This window comes from Aotus nancymaae, unplaced genomic scaffold, assembly GCF_030222135.1.
Source record: "Aotus nancymaae isolate 86718 unplaced genomic scaffold, 86718_ANA_hifiasm-v0.15.2.pri h1tg000057l, whole genome shotgun sequence".
In the NCBI taxonomy this organism is placed as follows: Eukaryota; Metazoa; Chordata; class Mammalia; order Primates; family Aotidae; genus Aotus; species Aotus nancymaae.
In genome coordinates this window covers 59,144,808-59,154,375 of record NW_026988471.1, presented here as the reverse complement: position 1 = coordinate 59,154,375, position 9,568 = coordinate 59,144,808, and the positions used below count along the sequence as shown (strand labels likewise).

Below are 9,568 nucleotides of genomic sequence, written 5' to 3'. Positions count from 1 at the left end.
GCTGGGTGTTTATTGGTTCACGTGATCATAGCAGAAAAGGTTTTTTTCTTCCTCTTGCAGAAAATCCTATTTTCTCTGTTAAGTCCCATGCCAATCCTTGGACCAATCTGAGGGATGGGGAAACTGACCAGTTCAGTTCATGAGCCCTCTTCTCTGACAGAAGGTTGAGTAACTATGATGGGCTGCTAGAACCACAAAATCAGAGCTGGGGGGCAAGATGCCCACAAAAGAGGAGGCTGCTGTTCTTGTGGACAGTTTGGTAAATGTCTAGGACATTTTCTATTCCTTTTCTTCTATTCCATGCCTCCCTTCTTTGTCTGGGATATCATACACCTGGCCTGAGTCAAGGTGCTGACGTAAATCTCTGGTGAACTTCTGAACGGTTCACTTCTTGTTCTTTCCAGGGTGCCCCATCCCATCTTAGGGCTTCTAAGCTCAGATCCTGCCCTTTGCCCAGGTTTGGAGACCTCAAGTGACATCACTAGGAACTATCTGGGATTGTAGAGGGGCTTTAAGCCACATTTGGAATTTTCTGGCCACATTTGGAATTTTCCATTCAACAGGACTTTCCCCCATGAACATCTGGTAGGACCCAAATCCTTTCCTAATTCTGTGTTCTTTTTCAGACTTTTTGAACACTAAAAACATCTGTAGTTTTGCAAAAGGTTCTTTCATGATTTTATGAATGTAAATAGGCTAATTAGCCCAATCACTTGTTATTCCGTCATCTGCGTGGCACCACCTGGCCCTGGAGTATCTATCCCTCTGAGTCCTATGCAACAAGCAGGGCAGATGACCACCCTGACAAGACTTTGAATTAGGAATCTCATGACCCTGCCTTGGAAATCTGGCAGGGAAGTCCTCTTCTTCTTGATAGGAACTGATAAGAATTTGGGCATTTTCTAAAAATATTTTTTTTAATTATTGTTTTTAAGCACCAGTGCAGTCCCCTATTACCATAAATTATGCAGTCAGGTTTCCCACATTTGGGGAAATTGCAGGGGTCAGCACACGCAGAGTGCAATGTGTAAGCCTCACCCTCAGGAGATACCTTGTGGTCGTGGTATCTCCCCTGCCAGGTAAGTATATCTAAGAAAAATATTCTTAAAAAACAACTTAAAAAACAAAACAAAGAAATTTCTGTTAACTACCATGTAACTTCATGGGAAATGATTCTTTTTCTGCTTCCTACCAGTTGACCCCACTACCCAATGGTCTATCAGGTACTTGGTTCTACCCATGAAGCAGTTCGGAGCTTTGCTAGATTCCTTCTTGCAGTATTAAAGCTGTCTTTCACACTTGATCTCGTCTCTTTGGAGGTGTCATAAACTCTCTACGGATGAGAAGCCTATCTTCTATTTCTCCTAGTTCTGTTTGTTAGGCATATGGTAAACACTGATAAGTCTTTCTAGGCTAGGGAGCTATAATTGTAAGAGTGTGTGTGTGTGTGTGTGTGTGTGTGTGTGTGTGTGTTGGGGTGGGGACAGGGTTGGCAACCACAAGCAAGTATTCTGAGATCCCTCTAGCCCTGATCTATCAAGAATCACATGTATAAAAGTTTTAATTCTTGGGTGAGGTGCTGTTTCCTAACTCTGCTGATTTCTAACTGCTCCTTTCCTGTAATTGTTGGGTCAATGCAAGTTCTCAGCTGTGCATTGGAAATGGCACTGCTTTCCATCACAATGATGAATTTACATGGGACAAACCTGAGGCCAAACTGTTCTGGCTCTTACTCAGAGCCTTCCTACCAGTCACCTCCCAAAGTAAAAGAATAGTAACACACCTGACCTGTTCTTCTGGCTTCTCTAAAGCCAGATTCCAGCTTTGGTTAGGTTTCTGTTCATTTGGAAAATATCTGTACAAAATGGAGGCATGTCATGGAGAAGGCAGTGGGGAGTGAGTGAAGTGAGTCAGAAGGGAGGAGGAGCGCTCTCTCCCCCGACCCTGCTGCTGCCTGCTTTCTTCCAATGAGTCTAAATGGATTTTTGGAATCTAAGGTGGCCGCATGAAGACATGCCTCTGAAAAAGCAAAATGTTAGTGTTTTGAAGCCTTTCCGTTGGGGAGGGAGGGAAAGTGGTGGTCACTGGTTGTTCTCCTTAGGCCAGACAGGAGGAAAGGGAAGTATGTGTGAGTCTCTGATAATTCTCTTCTCTTTCTTTCCCTCTCTTTTGGTCCTCAATAAATCACTCAGGACAATCTGCTTCTCCTTAGTGGTGTGTTTTCCTAGGGTTCAGCCTTTGTTTGAAATTCTAGAACAACAGAGTTGCAGTAAATATGGTCAACCTACGTGTAATTATGCTGGTATGTCAACTTTGCCCCGCAGAGTTGGGTCTGCTCTGGTTAACCAGCGGCCCCCCTGACTCAGAAACAAGACCTCCTGCAGGACCCTGTGGAGGGCCGACCCCGAGCCCTGTGTCTGAAGGAGGTAAGTGAGCCCATAATTATGCTCATTGTTTAGGTCGAAGCACAGGAGGGTTTACATTAAAGACCTCAGCTGGCACACGCAGCAAGCCTATGGAAAAAATGAACCGCTCTCCTCCACCCGCTTCCCGGTCCCAGCGTTGCCTGTCCAAGGGCTTTGGGTTTCACAGACGCCTTCTGTGACTCCACTTTCTGACCACTCCTGATTAGAAGCTTGGCTTCTGCCAGTTCTAAGAGACATCTCAACCCAGAAGTTTGGAAACTGAGCCTTTCAAGAATCACAGCATGTAGGTCTTAGGAAGGACCTAGAGATGATGCTCTAAGTTGGTGTCTTAAACTTGAATGGTCACAGGAATCACCTGGAGTTCTTGTTAAAATGCAGATCTAAATGTGGTAGTCTTGAGGTGGGGCTGGAAAGTCTGCATTTCTAGAAAGCACCTTGGTAATGCCTGTGCTGGTCATTAGACCCCACTTGGAGCATTAAGATTCCAAGCTAGCTCTTTCATTTCACAAAGACTAAAAGGGAAACTCGGAAGCCTGGAAGAGCTTGTTGGGGCAGAGTAAAGACCTGAGCCTTCCTCTTGTCATGGTGTTGCCCTGGCTCTGCACAGTTGCTCCTGGCTGGGATGGTGTGTGTCTTAGCAGAGATGGTGATCCCTTCTGGGACCACAACTTGAGTCCAGGAGCAGGTGGCTTTTCCCCAGATTCTTTGGAGTGGATTGGATCCCCAGAGCTCTTGATGTGAACCAGCAGGCTCCAGCAGCTGAGAATCTGGATGATAGTAAACCACTCACTCTAAGATCCTGCCTGGAATCTTCAAAGGGGGTGAGAAAGGGAGGGTCTGATGAGCATGTTGTATATTGAGAGATGTGTGCATCATCAAACCCCAGGCTACTGATGTGACATTTCAGATAGACAAGTGAGCTTTGGAAGGGAGTATATGTGGCATCACAGTAGAGGGTAATGAATGCTTTTAGTAGACGTCAAGGATCATAGGGTCTTTTCTGGTCTACCTCTATGGGACCTTGCACAACCGTTCTAGACCCTCTCAGTACAGTCTTATGCATTATCTGCTTGAACCCAGGTACTAGACCACATGCTCTTTTGAAGTGTGTTTCAACTCTAAAATTAAAATTGTGGATATTCTCTCTCTCTCTCTCTCTCTCTCTCTCTCTCTCTCTCTCTCTCTCTCTCTCTCCCCCCCCCCCTCCTTCTCTCTATCTTCTTATGCTTTTATCTTTGTGGTACTTTTGTGATATATATACAGCTGTGTACTGAAGAACTGACCAAAAGAGGTGCCTGGGCTTCACCCTTGGCTCCTGGGAGGCAATCTCTAGGCAGTCCCCTGAAGTGTCCAGCCTGATGTCTTTGTTTGTCTAGGGGCTTCGGCAACTGGACAGTCCAACAGTGTGTTTCATAATGGGGGCTTTGGGACACACCGTATCAGTTCTAATCTCCAGAGGAACTGGAGGCGTATGATATTGACCTGAGCCTCCACTGAGGGCTGGAGACTTAAAGTCAACCATATGGACTTTAAGTGACTAAGTCATTATGTGACTAAGCCCCAAGGAGAATTCTGGACTCTACAGACTTGGGGGAGCTTCCCTTGTTGACAATACTCTGTGTACATTGCCTCACACTGTGGCCAGGAGGAGGCAACACCACCCACGACTCCATGGGGAGAGGAAAATCAGAAGCTTTGCCTCTAGACCCCTCCTGGATTCTGCCCTACTTGTTTCTTCTTTTTGCTGATTTAAATTTGTATCCTTTTGTTACAATAAAGTCACAACTATACTGCCTTCCAGAGTTCTCTGAGTCATTCTAATGAATTATCAAACCTGAGGTTCTTTGTGTGAATCCCCCAAATTAGTAGCCAGCTGGTGCGTCGTGAGGATGGCATGGATACCCCCAAACTTGCAGCTAGTGTCTGAAGTGAGGGAAGCCTTGTGAGGACTCTCCTTTCAAACTCTGTAGTTGGCTGAACTCTTAACAATAGCAGTGGACCAATTTCGCAAGTATTCTAGGAAAAACAAATAAATACATCAATTCCTTTAACCAAAGCCTGCCTGGTTGTAGAGTGGAATGAAGAGTCTAGGCTAGAGTCTAGTGGATTAAGAGCCTGAACTTTGCAGAAAGACAGCCCTACAGATGGAGCTGGGGATTACTACTTTATGGTTGAGGTAGGCATGTTACTTAAATCCCTGCACCTCAGTTTCCCCATCTGTAAAACATACTTACATCAAAGGTGTGTTGAGAGGGTGACATTAAATCAGATATGTAAAGCGCAGAGCACACAGGAAGCATTCCACACGTGGTCACTGTTGTGGTTATTGCTATCGTTATTGCTTCTGGCTTTGTTGTTGGTGTAATTTCTTTGTTTACCTACTGATACACGAATTACTATTTTGCCTTGTTCAAAATAGTACTTGAGTGACTCAGATAGATGAAAGTAAGATAGCTTGATACAATAAACTGCCAAGAAGTAGGAAATAAGCATTGGGTAGTTGGCAGTAGCTGCTGAAAGGGAAGTGGGGGTCCTTTCTGTGTGGTCTCTGGGAGGCTGGGTCTGGATGAGAGAAAGGTTGCAAGATTGAGTCTGGCTAAGATTGGGAGAGCTGCCACTTGAGACATGATGTCTTTATATCGGAAGTAGGGGTAATCTTGTGGGGGCCAAGAGGTGAGAACAGCAACTCTCCTGGTCTGGAGGAGTTGAGAGCCAGGCCCTGCGTCTCTGGACTAACCCATCCGTCTTTATGTCTTCCATAGATTTCTGTTTGGTAAGCAGAGTGGTCATTAATAGAGGTGTGCACTGTGCTGTAAAGAGCTGGGGGAGAGAGAAAAGGTGGGATTTGGTTTTGGGAACCTTTGATCTCTCTAGCCTTTCCTTTCTTTTGGTCATCTCAGTATTGCCAAGTCTCTCCAGAAGCTCTTTTCCATTTTCTACTGATTCGTTACTTGAGGACTAAGATATTTACTCATAAAGGTACTGGACATTGCCCTTCCAAGATTTGTATTTTTATGAGAGGGAGGAGTTTCTTTATGAGCAAAAGAATGAAACTGTAGTGTTAAGATATGGTGATAAACTTCACTGATAAACAAAAAGTGAAACTTAAAACATTAACCTCACAAGGCCAGGTGTGGTGGCTCATGCCTGTGATCCCAGCACTTTTTGGGGCTGAGGTAGAGGATCCCTTGAGGCCAGGAGTTTGAGACCAGCCTGGGGATCATGGTGAGATTCTGTTTCTACAAAAAATACACAAATTAGCCAGGTGTGGTGGTACACGTGTGTGGTCCTAGCTGTCCCAGCTACTTGGGAGGCTGATGTGGGAGGATTGCTTGAGCCCGGGAGGCAGAAGTTGCAGTGAGCCGTGATTGTGCCACTGCACTCAAGCCTGGGCGATGGAGTGGGACCTTGTCAAAAATAAATAAATAAATAAAAAGTAACCCTACAAAACAACAAAACTCCTATTCCCAAACCCTTCAGTCAAATCTTGGGGAACTACTACTCGAGAAGTTGTTACTGAACTCTCTGGAGTCCACAGTTAGGAGCAGAGTCCTGAATCAGATGCTCATACCTGAATCATGGCTCTGACACTGACAAGCAGGTCCCTGAGCCTTTCTATGTCTTAGTTTTTTATCTGTAAGATGGAGATAGCAATATTGACTATCTCATAGGGTTGTCGGGAGGAATAAATGGCTTTCTAATGTAAAATATATTGGCTGGGCACAGTGGCTTATGCCTGTCATCCCAGCACTTTGAGTGGCTGAGGCATGTGGATCATGAGGTCAGGAGTTCGAGACCAGGATGGCCAACATGGTGAAACCCCGTATCTACTAAAAATACAAAAGTTAGTTAGGTGTGGTGGTGGGCGCCTGTAATCCCAGCTACTTGGGAGACTGAGGCAGGAGAATTGTTTGACCCCGGAGGCAGAGGTTTCAGTGAGCCAAGATCACACCACTGCAGTCCAGCCTGGGTGATAGAGAAAGACTCCATCTCAAAAAAACAAAAAAACAAAAAAACAAAGCCATTATATTTTGGTGGCTGGTGGTGTTTTTAATTAAAAAAAAAATCAAACAAATAAAAACACTGTATTATGGCCATTCAGTCTTTTGATCACATAATACTTGGATTGCACAAGTTGACCACTGGCATCTTAGGGTCTCTCAGAGTTTTAACCCATGGGCCAGGAATCAGGCAAACAGATAAAAACGCGAAAAACAATGTCTTTTTGTGATTCACCAAGTCTGATTAGCAGTGGGAATGTGCATGGAACTGATCCTATTTGGTTAAATAATGAAAACCAACATTCTTTTGCATTTGGTCATAATATATTTGAGGTACTTGGGATGAACAGTTTCTGGTTTGATGGTGTAGGTCTAGATTTCCCTAGCCTTCTCTTTGAACTTGACCTTCAACCGCTGGATCTTGAACCAGAAAACAGTTGAAAGAGCATAGTGGAGAGAGCGTGGGATCAAGCATTAAGACCAAGCTATGTGAGTCTGGATCCATCACAACTTTTGCAAGACTCAGTTTCTACATCTCCAAAATGAACACCATAAAACTTCCTTCACAGGGCTGTTAGGAGAACTAAATGAGATGATGCATTTGGAATGTTTTGGAAATGATTAAGGGTAGTGCAAGTGTCTATTGTTTTGCTTTTGAAATGTATTGACTCATGTCATTGCTCCTAGAAGGAGGCCCAGACGGGTTCAAACCCTTGCCCACGATGAAATAGAGAAAGGACGTGACATGCCTTAAGGCTACTGTTGGCTGAGCTTAGCAATCACATCCCACCCTTGTCCAGCATGTGGGCCTGCTTGCCTTCTGATCAGGAGCAGACGTCTGTCTTCAGTCTGTGAGTTTTCTGTCTGCTTGGTTGAACTGTAAGAATCTGTGTTATGTGTTTGATTAGGTTCCATTCTGTGTTCAATCACTGATTAATTTTGTGATCAATTAAGTCATGGAGGTCCAGTGTTTTCATGGATTGGGCAGCTCTGGTTCTACCTGTCTTAAAGAGAATTTGGAAAATAAAGACAACTAAAGGATTGAAAGTAAAAGTACTCCTGGTTAGGTTTTTCCATTCCGGAAGCAAGATAGCATCATGATTGGCTACACAGATTCCTGGGTCACTGATTGCAGGTCCCTTAGCACTGTGGGCCTCACTTTTCTCATCTGTAACTTGAGAATAACAATAGTAAACTGTAAGGATGAAGTGACTTGATCATGTGAAGGGCCTCATTATAATTCCTGGTCTGGGTCAGTGCTCTGCAGGTGTTAGCCGCTATGGAGTAGGACATACCCTGTATGCCCCCTTTCAATGCAAGATTCTTGCAGGAGATTTCTTGCAGAGATGTTTGGGACCCTTTGGTTCTTGTTTTTCTGTAGTATTTTCCTGTGAGTCACTGGGAAGTGAAAAATCAGTCAAGCACTACCAATCTTTGTTAAAAAGTGTGGGAAAACAGTGTTTAAAGATAAATCCCCTAAATAAAACCCTTCCCTGACCATCTTTTCCTAAAGTCTCAAAAGCAGGTTTGTATTTATATGGACCTACAGGGAAAAAGGGCCTTGTGTTTAGTTTATACATACAGTAAGTTGTTCTATGCTAGTTGCACCATGACAATTGAAATCTCCTCTCATGTTCTAGAACAGATGGACAATGTCATGCTACTAGGTTGATCAGTTAGTTCTACATTTTGTTTATAAAGTTTGTCTTCCCAAGCACTGCAAGAGGCACTGTCTATCCTCTGACCTGCTCTGTACAGTTTAGTGCAGGCAGGCAGCTTCCCATTTTGCAGAGTGGGAGCCCAAGACTCTGATGTACGTTTACTGGCCGTTTTTGCCACGGGTACTGATAATGATTGCATTATTTTGAGACTAGTAAGGTCAATTTTGGACACTTCTTGCTGGATAGAAATTCTACTTGAAGGAACTTGGGAAGGTTTCCTAGGAAAGCACGCTGGCTGAGGTCTGGTTTAGGAGGGTTCAGTGGATGTTCATTATGATTGTTTGCAGGAAAATTCAATTGATGTGATACTTTGAACATGCCACCCTAAGAATACGAATGTTGACCCCAGACACTTGGAGTCTCAACTCTTTGCTGGAGCTGGGCCTTCTTGCTGAGTCCAGAAGGAAAGAAAAGAGAGCCAGGCGAGCAGGGTACCAGGAGCTCTGGGTCTGCGTGGCTGCTGGCTGTGGGGCAGGGTTAAGGGCATGTGCCTTGGGAGGTTTGTGCCTGATGCAACAATGACGTTTCCAAGAAAGCTTTCCATTGTTCTATTATTGTTCATAAAGAAAAGAAAGATTTTTTTTTTTCCAACACACAGGTAGAATTTGTCCAGTAGAACTCAACACCCTGGGCCAAAGAGGAGGGGAAGAATATCCTAGTGATTTCTTATTGTCTTATTGGTGATTGTAGTTGCGGTTCTGAGAGTGGCATTGCCTGGGATATGGCGTAGTGCAACATTCTAGGAAGTGGTGGGAACATTTGGGATTAGCCTTGGCATTCAGATCCAGGAGGCGTGTCAATATTGGGGTGGTGACTGTCTCTTATCTGTTCACTTAACAAGCTTCCTCCCTACCCCATTTACTCCTCATACTTTCCAGAAGAGATGCTATTTTCTGAGACAATGTTTTGAAACATCTGAGGATCCAGTGGTAGAGGCTGTGGTGGGCTGCCCAGATCCCTGCTTCAAGACCAAGGTACCCAGTGTCCCAGCTGCCCAGGGAGAGTTAGCTGCTGATGGCCCACAGCTGGACTTTCTCTGGAACTAGCCCAGGCAGAAGGAAGTGGCCTTACCCAATCTTACTCCTGTTCCTCTGGGGGACCCTGCAGTCAATTAGCTGACTTTGGAATGGAAAAGCTGGGCTCCCTTGCCCTAACTTGGGACAGCTCAGAAGGGCATCCCACCTCCAGAGCTCCCCAAGGGAAGGAGGAAGCTTCTGTTACAACTGCACCAGATTGCACTCGACCACAGGTTCTGACACAGGGTCTGGTTCCAGGGAATTTGATGTAAAGTAAGTCCCTTGGTGCCATGATTAGGGATGAAGCAGTGTCTCTGACATTTTCTATCTTTTCTGGAAATGCTCCCTTGTCATGTTTTTCCAGCCATGATCTTGGGGGCAGGGACTTTTTAACCCATCTAGGT

The 9,568-nt window shown here is 44.8% G+C and overlaps 1 non-coding gene across 1 annotated transcript; it reads right to left on the bottom strand.

Moving 5' to 3' along the window:
- Positions 1–930: 930 nt before the first annotated feature.
- LOC135269858 (U1 spliceosomal RNA) lies at positions 931–1,087 on the bottom strand. The gene has a single exon (XR_010338105.1). It is a non-coding gene; the product is annotated as a U1 spliceosomal RNA (small nuclear RNA).
- Between the last annotated feature and the right edge of the window lie 8,481 nt (positions 1,088–9,568).